The sequence below is a fragment of the Apteryx rowi genome, unplaced genomic scaffold, assembly GCF_003343035.1.
Source record: "Apteryx rowi isolate R43461 unplaced genomic scaffold, aptRow1 scaffold_909, whole genome shotgun sequence".
Lineage (NCBI taxonomy): Eukaryota > Metazoa > Chordata > Aves > Apterygiformes > Apterygidae > Apteryx > Apteryx rowi.
This window is the reverse complement of record NW_020451215.1, coordinates 157,660-177,277: the sequence shown is the minus strand read 5'-3', so window position 1 is coordinate 177,277 and position 19,618 is coordinate 157,660. Positions and strand designations below refer to the sequence as shown.

General features: G+C 35.6%; 1 long non-coding RNA gene across 1 annotated transcript in view; it reads left to right on the top strand.

Moving 5' to 3' along the window:
• The first annotated feature begins 316 nt into the window (after window positions 1-316).
• Window positions 317-19,618, top strand: part of LOC112978252 — a 35,735-nt gene continuing 16,433 nt past the window's right edge. The window contains exons 1-2 of the long non-coding RNA XR_003257805.1: window positions 317-402; window positions 15,851-15,943. This is a non-coding gene — a long non-coding RNA (uncharacterized LOC112978252). The remainder of the gene's footprint in view (window positions 403-15,850; window positions 15,944-19,618) is intronic.

Below are 19,618 nucleotides of genomic sequence, written 5' to 3'. Positions count from 1 at the left end.
TCCTAAACATTTCTAAACTGAATACAAAGGCTAATAGGAAGAATTTCTCATTATCAAGCTGCCTCTTCATAGTAAAAAAGGTGAATGTGAACACATGGGAAAAATCAGCAGTATGTTTCTATTTGGTTAAAAATTGTGATTGACAAGGGGCCATGTAGTATGACTTACATTATTCTGTATCTTGTGGAGGTATTTCTTTTTAATGTCCTTCTCTAATTGCAGAATTCCTTCAAGTGGGCAGTCTGAACACACAGAAGGAAGGAGTCCAGTAACATCCCTGAAACTCCATTCTAAAAATAAAAGTTTGGCAAAATTTGCCTACTGTGGAGTGCATGCCTTTAGAAGTAATGGTTTTGCAATCTTGGTCTGTAAAGAGTTCTGGCACAGGCTCTCCAACTCCAAGTAAGTCTGTCTTAGATTGTTTAGAAATACTGGTTTTCATTTCCATTTTGAAATGACTGTAATGAAACCTCCATTTAGCATAATTATTTTTCTTTATCAAATTTAAACTGATACACTAAATATATTTTGTGATGCCATATTTACTCTCCTTTTAAACAAACTCACAGTCATTCTATACTGAGCCTGTGAAAAAGCTCTATTGTGCTATATGAAGCAATTACAATATTGTCCTGGCTGGAAGTTCTTGAACTAATTGGCATTAAACTAACTCAGGTTAGCTGAGGGGCTGAAACTTTCAGAGCTTGGGTGTAGACACATTATGAATTGTCCAGAGCTTACCTTTACCTTTGTAATCCTTTGCAAGGAAAGATATGTAGGTTCTTTTTATATAATCAGATTGTGCACAGCTTGTATAGTAGGGTAGCAGGAATCATCAGGCTGCCTAGATAGTAGAGCTGGGTTGCTGACTCTCTATAATCAATGATTTATTTTGAATAAAGTCCATGGATCAGTGTGGCAATTAGAGACCATTAACATAAACAAATCTGGAGCTCTCATCAGAGATATATAAGTAGAGAGACTATGAAACCTTGCAGGAAACCCAAGACATAGACAAGCTTTACTTGGAATAAAAGAGGAACCTATAGGTTTCAAAAAATAATGGAAAAGTTCACAGTAGATTTGATATAATTTATAAAGAAATACCATATCTAATAGAAATGGCAGACTCACCAGATAGCGAAACGTATGGAGTCTTTGTTATTGGCAAAAGAACTTGATTCAACAAACCATCTTTTTTTAGCAGAGCACTTAACAATGTGCTTGATTTTCATTTCAGTTGCAAGTTCTTTTTTATTTATGTACTTTGCTGAGAAGGGAGGAACTTCAGTGTATGTCTCTGCTTTCCTAAACTGGAAAGCTGGAGCTGTAGGAGAGATGAAATGCAGAACCAACTGAAGTCGACTTCAGAGGGTCATGGTTCTCTGGCAAGGTGATGTGTTTACTAAATAAAATGGTTACTTTCACTTTTAAATTTGTGTTGGCCAGGTGGACATCTTCTCTGTGTTTGAGTCATTCAGACACTACAGCGTCTTTCAGCATATGCCCTTTGTTCCTGCACGTTTGCAGTGTTTCCATAAATATTTATATTCCTCTCTAATTTTCTGCTATTCTTAGCACATAATCTTTTGTGTGTGTGTGTGTGTGAAGGGCAGGAGAACAAAATATTTGATTTAGCGTAACTTTATCAGTGTTGTTCTTAGGCTGCCTTCAGTCATGAAAGCATGCACGCTATTACAGTATAGACCGTCTCAAATGATTTTTGATGCAGTTACCCTTAAGAAGCTATTTTTCTGTGAACTGCTAGAAGATTTCATATCCTGGAGCATCTCTGCTTTCTCCATTCATAACTAAATTGGAACACTCAATTTTGAAATAATAGTTAGTGTGATTTATTATTTACCAAGGCAGCACTGAAGAAATGTATTTGAAAAGAAGCCAGTAGCAAATTACAATCGATTTGCACAATATAACAAATAAAATGTTTTACGGAGGCAGTGTTGCTGTTTCAAGTGATATGTGATCCATAATAATATCTCCAAGATGTTTACTTCTTTATTACTGTCAACAATTCATTAATCACCTTCCTACAAAAAGGCAAAAAATAGGATTCAGACATCTAAGAAAGTGCTGATTAGGGCTCTTCAGTTTCTACTCATTTTTCTCAAAAATCTGTTGTTTATGTAAAACACACATAGAGAAGTTAAAGAGCTCCCTTCAGTTGCTCTTGGAATGAAAGCAGGTAAAATTACTTACCTTGTGATGGCAATAGTGACTATGATGGCATATAGTTGCCTGATATGTTGACTGGTGGCTGTTAACAAATACAGAAACTGGAGTGAGAAATGATGCACAAATAATTATATTCATATTAAGATAATATGTATAGTTAGGAACACTTACAACTGTGAGTCTACGGGAAACATAAATTCATACTAATTTTCCAAAAGGTAATATCGTGCATTTTTATAACTACAAAATGCATCTTGTTTAAAGTCTTTCTGCTGTGCTTCCAGCTATGTGGTTTTCATCTCCAAATGCTAAGTTAGGCCTGCAGTTCAGTTACCACAGCATAATTGAACTGTTCTGCAGTTCTGTCATTCAGGAAAGGGCATTTCTTCCAAATGCTAGGAATGTTGCAACTACATCTTTTGAAATAATCCAGAATATTTATTCCAGCAGTATTGTTTAACTATGGGATTTTCTTTTTCCTGTTCTTTAGTGTATGTTTTCCTGACAGGTGTATGTTCCAGAGGTTGCAAAAGAAAGCAGAAGCAAAAGGCGCCTGAGCTACAACACATTTTTTAGCTTAGATATCATAATTTGCCTAAATTCTAAATGAGTTAGGCAAACAGACACAGGAAAGGAAGCTTTTATGGATCAGTCATCTGCTATTTGATTTATAATTCTCAGACTGTGCTGGACATTTCACTGTACCCTTTAGATAATATAGGTGAGTTGCAGCAGGGATGAATTTTCTGCCTTTAGTAAAGTATAAATGAAATATTAGATTTACAAAGACATTAGGGCCTGTAAAGATGCAGAGAAACTCTGATGGGATCATCAGAAATCCCATATTTAGGCCAGCAATTTTATTTAGCATAAAGTGTATATCGTAAGTCACTTTTGAAAATGCCATCCATGACCAAACTGGATGTCTAAATGCCATTGTAAATCTGGGCCAAAGCATTCCCTTTGATTGTCACAGAATGAGGAGGAACACTGAAAAACTTAAGGAATATAGTGGTGGAAATAGAGCTCCTGGAGATTCTCTCCTTGAAAAAAGCAAAGGTTACTTTTCATAGCAAAATATAGCTCATTATTATGGAGGAGATCATTCTGTCAAAAACACACAGTAGTACACTACAATATCTAAAAAGCCTCAGGAACTTCTTGATCAGACAGCACAATCTGTTAAATCAGTTCTTCAAAATGCTATCAAGGAGACAGAGAACAATCTGTCTGTGTCCATTCCCTCTAGTACCCTCCGAAACTCCAACTTGGTGACTGTTCCCTGAGTTGGTTGTGGTATCTATGCATTTATTAATCCTTAACGGATTTCCCTTAAATGAACTTGTCTAATCTTTCCTGAACCAATGCAAAGTCAGTATGAAGATTAAGGATTAGCACCCTTACTTCAATCTGGAAACTTCAAAATGCAACATTAGTACCAATGAATTAAAGCATCGGTGAAAGGGTTAAACACTTTTCTTGCTGTATTGTGCTACTTATAGAATGAAAATAACAACCAGCCAGTTGTACCTATTAGAGCTATCTAAGGTACAAGACTATCAGAGTAAAAAGCACGCTCCCTTCACACTCAGGTAAAATAAGGCCTGTTAAAACTGATGGAACAAACAAAAGCTCTATCAAAATATGTATGAAAGTTTCCTGAGACAGATGTGGTTTACCAGATTTTTCATGTAACTGTAAATAACCACAGCAATTATATAGTAATATAATTGTGCTATTCATTATCTTTCTTACATAGGAGACAATATAGAAAGAAACAATATAGAAAAGCATAATTTGACCAGAGCAAGGTCTTCCAGCTTTTATCTCCATCTCTGAATTTCTGTTTGCAAAGGAACACTTTCATAAGAAAAAAGGTGGCACTCGAATTTCTTGTTTGAAAGAGTCATTTGTGTTTTTAGAACTTGCTTGGATTTTTCAAATATCTTTCACTTTGGAATTAAGCTCTGCCACTTGGACAAGGCAGACAGGCAGCTAATTAGCCAAAAAATGGCCATCAAGTGCTCTTGGAAAAAAAATTTCACACTTTTGTAACTAAAATGATTGCTGAGGGTATGGTATTGATTAGATAGTTTTGCAGCTGAAAATGTTTGCTAATTGGAGAACCAATTCTATATTTGTATTCCCAGCACAGAAGCAAGAAGCTTCTGAATTAAGCATCAAGAACAAATACTTGCTGAAGGAAAAAAAAAACAATAAAAAATGAGGATGTGATACTGGATGAAACAGCAACCTGCTAGCCTCGCTCTGGGCACTCCAAAACTGCCCAACAAATGGAGTTAGAGAGATACGAACAGGCATCAAAATGAATGAAAAATTAACCAATATTAATGAATGAGTGCTAGTAAACAATTAAGGTTGGACCAGTTAAAAACATTTTCAACTATTATTTGCATGAAAATAGTCCATAGGGTTATTATTGCTATTTTTTTAAGTGATTAACAATGAAGTACAAAACATTTTCATGTGTTGCCCTTATTTCCACAGAATTTTCTCCCTCTTTTCTGGCAGCTCATTGTGACAGGCAAAAAAAAAGGTAAAGAGGAAGAATTAAAATATAAAATATTTCCCTTTTTGTTTCTTGAAAACCTTAAAAATTCCAGCAAAATATCTGAACAATATGGGAATGAATTGAGATTATTTTGAAAATAGGTGCCTGTTTTCGTATGCCTCTAGGTAACTTTATTTCATTGAGCAGTATTAACCCAGTGTTAATGTTATATTCAGGAAAGAGAAATCATAGCTCTTTTCTTTTTGAGATGTCATTCAATCAGCAAAAAGTGTTTGGTGATCTATGGGAGCTGAAGAGTAGCAGACTAACAGTAACTGGTGACAAATTGAAACCAATCACTTCCTTGTAGCTGTATCGCTCATTGAATTTTCATATATATATATATTTTTAATAAATTTTGCTCTCTATCCCAAATCAGATATTGACATTTCTGAAAAAGTGCCAACCACTGTGTCAGGTAATTTCAATAAATATATGTCCAGCAGTAACAAGAAGAAAAAAGAGCTATAGTAAATCCCCAAGCAACAATATGCTGCCATCCCATCCCTTTTCAAAAACAAAAACAAAAACAAAAAAACTATGGAGCTGTGGGATGCTTGCTAGGAAGATAACATAAAATATAGAAGTATGAATAAATAAAAGAGTCCTTGTTTCCTCCAATGTGTGTGCCTTGTGCCACTTTATATCCCTTTCATGTCCCTCCCTTCATCCTTACTGTCTCATTCCTTTTATTAATTGCTCTTCCTTTTTCTTGCCTTTCTTCTTCTGAAAAAGCATATCTTTTATTCTACTCATTCATTTTTGCTCATTCATTTTTCTTGTCTTCATTATGTCTTGACTGCATAAGTCTCCATTTCTCTACCCCAGAGCTAGTTTCTCATTTCTCTTATTTCACTTTCTGTGCTCTGTGTGTCCTCCTTTCTGTCTGTGTCACGTGCATTCTGTCTTACTGATCCCCTTCCTCTGCGTTCTTTCTTTTTGTCCCTGTTGACTTCTTTCCTAAGGACTCTGCATAGCTTTTCCTGATTTCATTTTCTTCTGCCTACCACAGCGCACAGCTAGTATGTCCAGCAGTATCCCCCATTCTTCCTTAGTTCTGTTATATCATTTTAACCTCTAGACTTCTACCCTAGCACCAGTTCATTGAGTTGCACATACAGCTGTTTGGGTTTATTCCACTCTAAGGGCATAAAGGAGACAAAATAATCTAAAGGCATGGCCCCTTGCAGAGATGGCTGACATATTGCTGTCGCACTGCTACTCGGTGTCCTGCCCTGTCCATCAGAGCGCATCAGAGGCTGGCTATGAAACGGGGAGGATTCATAGCTGGTGCCTGCTGTGCTCTGGTTACTCTGCCCTTCCCAGAGTCATGAGAAGCAGAGCATACTTAGATCAGCAATGCAGCTTTTTACAGTTTGGAATCATTTGTTAGTCCCACTGATTTTTTTGTACAGTGAGGGGCTGATTTTATGCAGAAAGCAAGTTTTTGAATTACAGTATGTCAGTCATAATAATTAGCAAGCCCTAGCTTATGTTCACTACAACTGTTAGATACTGAGGCTCTGTCTGCCCTAGCCTGTGAGCACTTTTGTTCATACTGTTAAACTTTTAACTGGGCATATTTTTGGCTTAAGATGACTCAACTAGCATTCACTCAGACAGTGCCTGAGCACAGTTTGGGGATTAGCATAGGCTGGGAACCATCCCCAACAGGCAGCTGGGATATGACTACCCTGTTCTAGGGATAAAGGAATTTAGCTGAACGGAAGCAAGTTGTTAGTTGGCCCCAAGCCCTGAAAATGGTTCCTAGATCATTTCATTTAGTAGTATGTGTTGCTAAATCTCCTCTCTGTTTTCAACTTTTTCGTTATAATGTTTATTGCTAATATTTTATAACAAGAGCTGTACTGATTTATACCAAAGGTCCATCTAACCCAGTGCTATCTCTCCAACAGTAACTTTCTGGGACACTCAGAGCAAACACACCTGACACTTTCCCCAAATAATCCAGTAAGAGAGAGGTGTTCTCCAATTAGCTGCCTGATCTTCCTTTCAACTAATGCAGATTTTATGTATGCACAACATCCTTTGGCAAGAGAGATTTACTGTTAACTGTTACATAGAGAACCACCTCCTTTTTTGCTTGTTTTGATCCTAGCTTCCGCTAACTTCATGTGATGACATTTAGTTCTTGTGTGCAAGAACAATAAACAGTTGACTTCTGTCCATCCTCTGTCATTTATGAATATGTCAAAGAGTGCAGGTCTCAGCACAGGCTGCTGGAGATCTCCACTACTTGTATCTCTCCATTGCAATATCTCACTATTTTTGCTTTTATCCTCTCTTTCTTGTCTTTAACCAGAAGAATGTGGATTTTTGTTTTGAGTTTCATAGAATACTGATACTGTAGACAGCAATGTATTATTTTTAATTTGGTCTAAGTCAGTTCTGTAGCATCCTATGAACTTGAATTCAGGCAAATCGTTCAAATTATTCATTTTCTGCCTGGAACCTACTTGCAGTAGGATGAATTTAAATATGCCAATAGCAGCAGTCTTCTGCTAATAGTTGATCAATTCTTCACTCCCTTCACTACACCAATACAGTATGTGGATCTATTATTCAATGTTATTTCTGATTTTTGCAAAATTGCTAAAATTAGCAGCACTACACCTGTGCAAAACCTTTTTTTTATGTACTAACCAGTTTTCTCTTTTTTGCTAGAAATGGTGAATGTATAAATGGTGTCTTCACTGTTTCTGTATTTGAGAACTAGTTCTCTGTGATCATTCTCATCTATCTTATACCAGTGAAACTCCATGAAATGCTGTTAATTTACATCAGCACAGCTAAAACAAGACATTCATAGGCAATGCAAAGGTTTTTAAAATTCCTAACATAAAATTCAACTAAAAGAAAAAAAGATACTAGTTGATAGATGGATTGTTTTTGTGCAAGTATTCTCTCTTCGTTGTTCCTTCCATGTGCATTTAGATGGGAAAGGCCACTTAGTGTCAAAGAGCACTTTCCAGTGCTCTTCTCCAGGCAAGTTAGAAATAGATCCTSTGTGCTTCAGTGTAGAAATAAGAAGCTTGTTTTTTCTAGGATAAGGTTAAGGATCTTAAGTTAGTATATTTTTGGGTTTCATTTTTCTTGAGCACTATCAATTTCACAGGTGCTTGTACCAATGCTATTTCTAAAAACTTTTCCAGTTACCTCTGCAGTCTAACCAGGAATGTTCCTATCTTTATTGGAAATACATGTGTGTAGTATGTTTGTCATTAACTCATCTTCCTTGCTTTCCCTGCAGAAAGATAAATCATACAAACTATTGCTTTTATTTAGAAGTTAATATTGTATGTATATTTTAAATCTTACGTTCTCCATGTCTGAGGACTTCAAAGTTCAAGATGACAATGTGAATCTCTGTATTTTTTCAGCAATGATTTGAATTCCCTATACTCTTTAATTACTGTTTATTCTTGGAGACAGGTTCCCCTGTGATATTGCATTTGGAATAATKAGTATGTTAGTGTTTAAGGCAGAAAGCACTTGTGGACTGTTAACATACAAGATGATAATGTTGAAAATTACAGCATTTTCCCAAAGCATTTGAATTGCTCGACATCAGTCTTGATCAATGGATTTTACTTCAGCGTTTCATTTTTGTAAGACTTTTTCAGAGTGCTCTGATTGCAAGGCTGTGGTTGAGAACTCTTTATTCTAATCCCAACTCTGTCTCTTTTTTGCTACCAAGAACAAGTTTTTAACTTTTCCCCACCCATCCATTCCCTTTTTTTTTTTGCTGTAGATGCTCTGTGACAATGCCTCCTACATAACAGATGATAGTGGTGATTAATTTTCTAATACATTTACAAGGTACTTGCAAGATTGACTGCTTTCTAAGTGCTACTATTACAGACAAAGGTGGTGACTTTGTTTAATGGTTTATGTTGAAGACTTCAAAGTATGCTGTCAGCTTTAATGACACGGTTATCAATTTCCTTCTAGGAAAATAGGAACCTCAGCCAATTTGGTTATGTGTTCATYAGAAGGAACCATATAATCATTTGAAAATATTACTCAATGCAAATAATAGACTTCAGAAACTGTTTGTGGAAAGAAGGGGACAGGTCCTCTGTATAGGGCTACTGGAACCTGCATTCGGTCACTGTAAAACAAACAGTTGCAAATCAGTATAATCTGATCAAGCACTATCCACAAACAAGAAGAAATTCTGATATGATTTGTTCATTCATCTACTTAGCAATCAAAGGAAGTCAACCTATTTAGAATCAAATCACGACTATGGCAGAGAAGTGTGTATTATGGTGAAGGAATCAAAGATGTGTGATGGCTAAACCATTTCTTTCAGCAAAACTCATCAAAGGCAATTGCAAAATCATAGATTTATACATATATATTTCTAGGATGTTCTGTTTCACTATCCTGATGTAAAAAATTAAAATTATCTGCTTTTGAAGATAATTTTGTTTGTTCTGTTTGTTTGTAACAAACTTTACAGATTGGTAAACTGAAATTGAAAATTCTTCCTCCACTAAGATCTACAGGACGCTAGAACCCCTCCCATATGCATTGGGAGGAAAAGATAGCATGTCCTAAGATAATAGATGCTTAAGAATTAAGGCCAAAGGAGTACTGGAGTATATCTACAGCTCCTATTTTTAAAAACTGGCCAAATAAATTTGGAAGTTTTACCTCAGGACTTATAACTGGAAAACAGACTTTGAAACAGAACATTCTGAAATCTCTACAAGAAAAAAATATCAAATATTATCTAAACTAACCATTACAGTACATGATGTTAGAGATTATGGAGTTTTCAGATTCCAGTGGTTTCTAAATTTTGGTATTATCTGCTCTATTTTAAATTTATTCTATTGGTTACTTTTATATTCATCGGGAAGGAAGCAGAAATTCTAAATGCATTGATTTTGTTATTGGTTTTAACTATTTTCGTACATATAAATTTGTAATTGTTCCTTTGCAGCTTTAGAATCCGCTATAATACTCTGGTTGAGTAAGACACCTAAGTTTATATTGCTTTTTAAGTTAGCAAGCAATTCTTAAAAGTGCTTAAAAAGAGTAATTGTTAACTTGGGAATTGCATGTAAAGTCTGTAAGACCATGTCTAAGTTAATTGCCACAAGGTATGTTTGTAATTGACTGCATTCATGTTTTAAACAGCCTGTTACTGTTTATAATCTCAGTTTGCAGACACTTATTTAAGAAACAAGATAATATGCCAAGAGAGCATGTTTAAATAATATTCTAGTTGTAATAGCAACAGAAGAAAAGCAGGGAAATAGAGAAGTAAGGCTCCCACACCATTTTAATCTGTTTTAAAATAAATTCCACGGAGATCTCAGATCAGGTCACAGTTATAAGTGAGCTACTAAACCACTGCATGGCAAATGAGTTAAGGCTGATATTAACTGTTAAATGTTTTCTTTTGTTGGTTTTACCATAACGTAAATAAAGGTGGGTGGGTTTTTTTAGTTAATAGAGTCTTTGTATTTCCATGTCTTACAAAGGGGAATTTTCTTGTATTGATTCTGATGCGTACATCATGTAAAATTAATCTCTGTCTTCTTTTAGTGGCAATTAAAGTGTTGGTCAGTATTTGTRATAAATGCTGGCTAAGGATTCCAATTGTTAAATGAAGTGGCCTCTTTTCACCAAATTAGCAATTTATTTCTCTGTTCGAGAACTAGCATTACTTTCTGATCTTGAAGTTTGATTAGAAATTTTCTTTYTCTTTTCCTTTTCCTTAAATTTACTAAGCGGAATGTATTTTCTCTTAAGTGAAATGACCTGCCTTTTCAACTATATTCTGTAGGAAAGATTCAGTAGAACATTCTGTGCTTTCTTTTCCAAAGTGCCTTGAATTTTTTAATTATGGAAGTCATAATCTTCTGATCTAAGTCTATTACAGGGAAAGGACAAGCAAGGACGAGGCCTGAGAAATTATTAAGATCAGCTTCGTCCAAATACAATAAAGTCTTAATATACATTTTCCTGTATTTTTTTTTCCAATTCTGTAGAAGGATTTAGTAATCAAGTCCTGTTCACTAGATAGTCTAGCTTAAAAAAAATTCCTAGAGAAAATAGGAATAATGTAGCCAATAAAATGGACTTATTGAATTTACACCCCCGAAGTTGTTTATTAAGAAAGGAAAAATGTATTTCCAAATTATTTTGCTCCCTAAATAACAGATGCTTCAGGTCATACCTCTGCCATGAATTTCATGGGAGAAGTGATAAACAGTTGTATTCCTTTAATAGAATTTAAATATATTGAAAAGTGCAAAACTGACATCAGCAGTGCATATTTTTATTCATTGCATGTGCAGCTCCATTTCAGCTCCTCCTGTGCTAGCCTACCACTGTAACAGAAACTCTGCTTGGAGGAGCCAATTTCTTGTGAAAAAGAAGGAAGTTGTTGGGAGTGACCTTCTGTATCTCCGGCACATAGAAAGACAGTGAAGGCTCTCATCACAGGCAGAAGACCAAATGAAAAATTAACCTTCCAGCTCTTTCTTAAGGAGGTAGGGAAAGACTAGAAACACAGAGAAGAGATACATGACAGGGAAAAAGTGTTAATTATTATTTTTACCTGGTGGCTAGAGAAACTTTTCATTGATCCCCAATATTAACATTTGGACCTGAGGATTAGTGAACACCAAAGCTGCTGAGACACTCCCTGAAAGTACACTTACTGTATGTATAGCTTTATTATCTATACAATTCAAATTGGGAATTCTTTTCATAAGAAGTCATGCTTAATAATAGATACACTGATGTATCTAATTTAAAAAAGCCAAAGAYTATTTGTCAATCTGTTTATATGAAACATATGTTGTATAAATATTTTAGGTAAAACATGGAGGCTGCAAGAAAGCTACAGCACATGTAAAGAAAAATTCATAAAATTAAAATGTGGTGAATCCTGCAGATCTCAGTCCCAATCAAATCTCAGTGCCTCTAAGAGCTAATGGCTCTGAAAAGTAAAATGTTTCCAAAATGCTCTCCAAGATTTTTCTTTACTTATATCCACCTCACAGGTGCGTACAGATTGAATGGTTTGAGTCTTCAAGCTTGAATACCCTGTGTATATTGAAGGAATGGGAAGATATTATGTACTCATATAATATTAGGGGGCCTCATCAGTCCTTTGTGCTGGATAGATGTCATCCAGYCAGCACCAGATGGAAAAGAACCATAAATCCAGTCCTGGCTCGCTCAAGAAAACTTGTTTCCAATCACATTTTGCTTGAAATTCCAGGTCCTCCTTTTAGTCCTAAAAAAGCCTTGACCTTTGACCAAGCTACTGATCATTTGAGTGGGTCAGTGTTCTCTTTGACTTTAGCTGAAATCATTTGTTCTTAGGCAGCTTTTTCTTACCAGCACTGAGACCTGCTACACTGGATTATTTCTGCAATTAGCAATTTGGAAACTTCTTTTATCTAAAGATGCCACAGATGCTGCAAACTCATTTAATCAAAATTGAAGATTCATTTTCTTTGTGATTTGAGCTGCTAATGTGTCATCTCAGTCCTTTACTGATTGTCGTATATCAGCAGTTGATAGCAAACCATCATTGATGTAAAGCACTTACCAATATCAGTTTGTGCTGTGCATTCTTCTATTATCATTACATTTCTTGCTTTGCAAGTTGGACGGGTAATCCCAGACAGCTAGTATTTTTTTCAAATTGGGATCCTCATACTCTTCAGGATCTTTCAAAGGAAGCATTTAAAATCTGTTTTGTAATAATTAGCCTTGCAATGATTTTGGGGATAAGCATATTGTTGAGTGAGGGTGGCAGGAGGTGGAGCGGGAACAGCATTGGGGTGGGGGTCCTGCTGGCAGGGCACAAGGCCAGGCTCGGGCTGTGCCATGCCGAGAGGAGGTCCCAGCGCTCCCCGAGCAGCTCTCCCCGCGGCCCCAGCCCCACGCCGGCTGCTCTAAGAGTTGGCTTGGAGGTGTGGTAGTTGCTCCTCACTTTATCTACGAGGCAGCTGCTGTGTACAGGAAAACCTTCCAGCTCAAGAACTGCAGCTTCCCTTTTAACCAAGTCTTTGTTTCATAGTCAGGGCTTTACGCTGTGAACAATTGCGAATGTCTATATTGATTAAACCGTAGGAGTCTTCACTTTAAATTCTGTCTGGTATCCTGCAAACTATAATGAACGTTACCGAATGCATGGTGTCTTCTGGGAACTGCCTTGAGATTATCAAGTTTAATTTCCCCTAGGAAGTTCTTAGAGCAGTGCAGTCAGACTAACTTTTACTCTCTGTAATAAGATTTAATCTACATGTAATAAGATTTAATCCACAGTTTTTCAACTATCACTATTTCCTAATTTTCTTCTTTTAAAAAAGCTCTAGAACAGAGTTTTACTCTTATTTTTAGGTTACTGCTATATATTTTTTCCATACTGCAGCCTAATGAATATCCTGTCCTGTTTTAATATGCTGAAAATGTAGACACAGCTTAAATCCTATGGTTGGTAAGGAATTTATGTRAATATTGCAATTAAATCTTGTCTGTAATAATAGGTGACCTTTAATCTAGTATATATTGAGTCCCCTAATCTCCCAGATTGTAATTGAGTGATGAAGATGCAAGGCTTCATGAAAGAAAGGCAGATCACAAGAAAATAATGATATTTTGTGTAAACCATGATTTTCCAATTACTCCTCTCAGCTGGGACAGAAAAATATCTAACTTGGAATATATTCTGATTCAATAAATAATCCTTTTGTAAATGCYCCTTTTTTGATTAAAGACTCCTGTTTCTTTCTTCCAAGCAAAATCTTCAACCCCWATGGTAATTTTAGTTTGTGGTGTTTTTTTTTTTCCTTAGAATATTACTAAAGTATAGGCATATTGGTAAATATAGCTTTAAATAATATAGAGAGGTACCAGGATAAATAATCATTAGAATGATTTTATTATTCATAATGTTTTTTTGAGGGGAAAATATACCTGGTACGTGTAAGAAAGCAAGTCTCTGAAGCGTTCTAAAGCTTTCGTTTTCCAGTTGTGAAGTAAATACCAAGATGTTAAAATTAATATTTTTTAAATATATAAAAACAATTGTAGATACCAAATATAGCAGGGGTTTAGATTTTGCTAACATGATATGTGAAAAATAAAATATGGATAGGATTTGAGTGGCCAGAAATTCTGGGCAAATAGTGAGGAAACACTTGCTATGGCTTTGCATCAGAAAACAGAAATTTTAAAAGATTAGATAACCCATCTGTGTGTCATGCCAATAGTATCATGTGAGAAAACAGTCAGCTCTCATAGTGATCTTGTTTGTAAAGTAGATTGAAATATAAACATGAAAAGTGCTATGTGAGAATATTTATTTCATTTTATGTAAATAATAATTATCGTTATCTTCTGTTTAAGTTTTCACCTCCATTTCCTCGCATTTGCCCACATCCTTGGACAGTGGGAAAATGTGTTTACCACTTTTCTTCTTTACTAAAAGAAATAATTTTCAGTTACTTACGTATAGCAGTGTTAGTTCAGAACATTACTGGATATTTTAAACTTGCCTTCTCTCTTCAACCGGTTTTACTTTTGACTATGGTGAGCAGATAAGGCCTCAATTTCAACCTAGGGAATGGGATACTTCTAMAAGCAGGTGGTCTAAAACACTGTGTGAGAAACTGTTCTGGAGGAGCTATTCCACCATGTCCAGTACTTGAGATAAAAGCTTTTGTATCTTCCTGCAAACCAAGGAGCTTTCGGTTGTTTGATCTGGCTTTGCCAGCAGTCTGTGCATATGATGATACCTGGTAGGTGAGGTCTGTGCTTGCTGATCTGTGTGAAACTCTCCAGAGACTACAGTTCATCAGTGGTTCTCCCACTAACGGCGGTGATCTCAGGATCCCCTTGCGAGAAAATTATACAAATAAAAGCTAATCAAGCAAAGCAATGAAAAAAAATTTTTTAAGTTTGTTCTTTACTTTTCCTCTACAGGAAGTTTGTTGACTTTTTCATACTGCACCAGAAAAGTTAACCTAATATTTTACAGGTTTTAAAGATGTTTTTGTGGTTCACAAGGTAGCTAAATTCAGCTTCCTAGTCAGAGTATTACCTAATGTGTAATAGAGCATTTTTCTTTTCTTTACAGGATAAAGAATTTTTTGCATTTCAGAATGGGATAAAAAAGAAAACAAATTTAAATTTTGTGTGAAACAAATTAAAAATCCATATTTTGGGGTTGACAGACAATATGGATTTTTTTTAACTTTTATTTATCTCTGTAATACAAAACTAAAGCAAAAAAGAGAGTGATTTTGACTTAAGAAATCAAAACATTTAACTGGCTTGTGCTCTACTACTATGGTTCTTTTAATGACATCCAAAAATACAGCTTTTTTTTTTGTCCTTGAAACAGAATTACATTAACATTGATGTGGTCTCACTGAATGTGAAGACTTTGATGAAATGTTATTTTTAAATTCTAGAGGGAAAAATGCAGATCAGACAATACCAAGCCAACCCTCTCTACTTCCTTTAAATGTGCTCTGGGTAAGAAAGTGTAATTAAAACATGAACAACATGTAAAGACTGCCTTGGTAAACTGTGACTGAGACTGACTGATTAAATTACAAATTACTTAAAATGACAAATAGATCCTTTTAAAAGCAGATGTATTAAAGCACTTTCCAGTCTCCTTGGTATGGGCTATGTTAATTTTTATTCCTTTGTAACTGAACACAGGTAAAATTCTAATAATTAAAAAAAATTTTTTTTAAACAGGTGCCTTAGAGAGGCTTTATTTATTTATTGTTATTTCATTCATGGATGAGGACCTCTTTGCTCTAGGTGCTGTAAATTTGTAGAACAAACTCAGTGTTCCTGTGCCAAAGAGCAAGTAAGCTGCATGTAAGGTGACACTGACTGATACAGATACTCAGGATTAATGAGTGAGGGTCAGTGTGGGAGGCTGAGGTTTTGAAATATTGGCAGGCAAACCASTTTCTCATATGTTATACCTCCTGAGGAAAGGATGGTTCTGAATAAGGCTTTAAAATATCATATATAACGTACTTATTTTTGCATATATTTACTTTCCAGGGATAAAGAAGGATGGGAAAAAGCACAAATTTAACAGAAAATCAAAGCCGGGGAGGTGAGAGTCTACACCTGGATAGTGAATGAAAGTTAATGGTGAGTTGCGTAATAGTTTGGAGTGATCTAGAGAAGTGAAAACAAGGAGCTTAAGTTTTATATGGGCAAGAACAGAAATCAGTGGACTTTCGGAGTGCGAGTCCAAGAAGAGGGCCTTGCAGCAGCCAGCCTGCACGGGCACAGGGACATGTTTGTCAAGGTCAGAGAAAAAGAGTACTTCGAGATGTCAGAGAGACCAGCTGAAACTTTGGTTTGAACAGATAAAGACAGATCCTGAGAAAAATGTGAAAATAAGACTGGTCAACTTAGAGGCAATGGCTAAATTCATAATTTTTCAGAGAGGAGAGAGGGCCCAACAAGTATCTGAGAGAAATCCATGCTGAATCCCCACCCATAAATGAAAGAAGACAGATAAATAGCCTCTGAAGGAAAAATTAGAAAAGTTTCAGGAGAACCAAGAGAGAACAAAGGCACAAAAGCAAAAGGAAGAAAAGATTTTATGTAGATAGCATGTCTGATGCTGTTTCAGGTGGCTGACAGGTGACCAGGGATAAGARGAAGGAACATTCGTTCTGCATCTTTGCCTTGAAGAGACCATTAGAGACTTGGATTGGTTTCAGTGGAGTGAAAGGATAGGTGTCAGATTTGAGAGGTCCTAGGATGTAATGTGAAGAGATTTGAAGAAATAGTATTGTAAATAAGTGTCTTCAATGAATTTAGAAATGACACATAGTCAACAGGTGGAAAAGCAACTGAAAACACAAGTGCAGCAAAAGTTTTTTTTTTTTTTTTGAAGACAAGTAAATTTCTGTTTTCTTGTGTGGTGAATGGGAAAGAGCTGCAAAAGAGTAAGAATCCAAAGAAAACAGAAAGGTTGTTTTGCACATTTTCTCCATCCTGATAAATAGAGGCAGAAATAAAGCACCAATTGAGAAGACAGGTGAAAGCAGTAAAAAGTTTGCTGTATTTGCATGAGATTAAATACGACAGTTAGAGTTGTTAATGTTCACTTAAAAAGAAGGCAGAACTGAAAAACAGAATCTCTAGTAGTGTATCGATAGTCGCCAGTGGTCATCAGCAGCATGGTGCAATATGACAGCAGGAGCCACATGTTGTAGACTGCTCGAAAGGAGGTAGGATGAAGGAGACATATCTGTAGAAGAGGGCAATTAAACAGGTAGAAATCATGCCTGTTTTGTGAGTGAGACTTTTTTTTCTTCCTAAAAACACTCCACAAACGGTCCATCAGCAAATCTCTCATCTGGAAAAGTTGACACTTCTTTGTGAGTATGCTCCAGAAGCTTTCAGGTACCTATTTACACTCTTTAATTAATTTCTTCCTAAAAATATTTGCTTGCTTACTTTCCACTGTTTGTAGCTGTTTGCTAAAAATAAGAGCAGCTGATGGTGAATACAAGTTTCATAAATGCAAAGACAAATTTGCCGTATGGATTTAAAATGTGACTTAAACTAAAATCATTGATATTATGTAGGTTGTTGATGTTGTTTATGTAGGTCCCTAGTCACTTGAGGTACGTTTAAGCTTTTTAACTGATACTTAGCACATTGAAATTAGTAAATTAATCTCTTGGGTACACAGCAGCTCAGCATACCTAGGGTCACAGTGCATAAAGTTATTTTTGTTGYTATCTCCAGATTGTCTTGACATGCAGCATATACCCACAGGGTCATAAGAATTGCCCTTTGATTACATGTACAATAATCTGGATCTCCCAAGGTATTCAAGTGGTTAATTAAATATCAAGTAATTGCTAAAACTACTAAGTGACATTTAATTAGTATGTTAATTGATATCAAATTTGCTCTCACTATCTTGTTTTATGTTAATAAAATCCCTAAACATTTCTTCGAAGCAGGTTAGGAAACAATGTGCTTCAAATGTACTAATGCAAAACAGCCTTAAGCATTACTTCTGCTTATGGAACATAACTTCTGACTTAAATAAAACAGCTGGGAAAAAAATTTTGGTGATCTTTAAACTTATTTTTTTGCTAAGAATATGCTGTGCTTCATAGTATAGGCCTCTTTTGAAATGGATTTTGACTTTTCTAAGTCTGTAATTCCTTAGAAATCTAGCTAATGTGATAATTATTAATAGAAATCTATAGCTGCCTCTCTTCCCTTAAGCCTTATGGGGAACGCACAACGCCTCCATTTGACTAATGTGAATGATGCAATTCTGCACTGCCTCCTGATCTGGGGTGTACAAATCTACATTTCACATATAATACAAAATCAGCATCAAACTATTAAATGACTGATTATTCTTCAGTAGCAAAATGCTGTTTGGTGTTAGTTTGCAAGAGGAAGGGTGTTTTTCTCTCCAGGAGCCTACCCAGGGAACAGCCCTGCTTTACCTTTCAGATTGAGCATTCCAAAATTTTCATTGCTTTCTTTGATTGAAGAGGCCATCAATGCTATAAAAAAGAGATGGCTTCAGACTCGAGTCCAAAAAAAGAGTGACTGGACTCCAGACTGACAAGGACCCAGACTCGTCTTTCTTTCCAACCACTAAACTGTTCTTAGTGGCCTCATCAAAAATGGGTAAACAGACCAAGGTTGAATCTACCAAGGAAACAGTTGGTTTCCTGTGAGTTAATCTGAAAACATATTGAAAAAAAGCATGAATATTCATATGAATTTTTAAATGAATTCCTTTCAGCTGTGTTCATGCCTTTTGTGTGTTTACTTTCTGTGGCTCTTCTTCTGAGTTTTACCGGTGCCAATGCACAGAGAGAGTTGGTTTTACATTCAGGATCACAAAAAGTAAAGCCTAATTTATTCTGCATGAACATTCACACCCAATTACTTCAGAAGAGTCCAACTGGGGAGCAGAGACAATGGTGTATGACCATGCACAACTAAACTACTCAGCTAAGATTCCAACCTTTTCCAACTTCAAAATCTGGACTGTCCATATAAGCAGTATAAGCACTGTAAAGGGGAATTGGGTTGAGAAGAGACTGTCACAGAACTTTGAATTATGAATAAAGAAAATCGTGATCTGTTTATTCATGGATATGTCACAGAAAAAAGAGGCAAAATTGGTGAAATAAATTATTCATTACAAATTACTCACTCAGCTCTAGTTATGTGTCATCTAAATACTGCTGCAGAGCTAAAAATGCTGCAGAATGATCATGATAGGTGAAGGATGACACTGATTTTCAACTATTTCTGATTTATTTATTTGTAACTTCCATGGYTTCTTATATATGACATTGATTTAGATTTCATAAACAGTTTCACACAATATATTTTTGAAGTTTTCTGTTTCTCTTTGGATATACTGTGATAATCCATGTTTACTAATACAAAAAAGTTTTATACTGACAGTATAATATTTTAAACCTCATATTATACAAAGTGRATTTATTGCTGTTACTTGTATTTGGAAGTAACTAGCCTTTCTATCAGTTCAAAATGTCCTCTACAATTTTAATGTTAGTTGTGCAAATTGTATACACTGAAATAATAATACACATGATGGTAAAAATGACTAATAAATATGAACAATAGCATATTTAGAAGTTGCGTAGACTTAAATTCCCTGAAATAATGTGCAGGTACAAAAACATTTTCAGAARTGACACACAAAACTGTGTGCCCAGCTCTCTCAGCCTTTCCTCATAAGAGAGATGCTCCAGTCCCCTAATCATCTTTGTAGCCCTTCGCTGGACTTGTTCCAGTAGT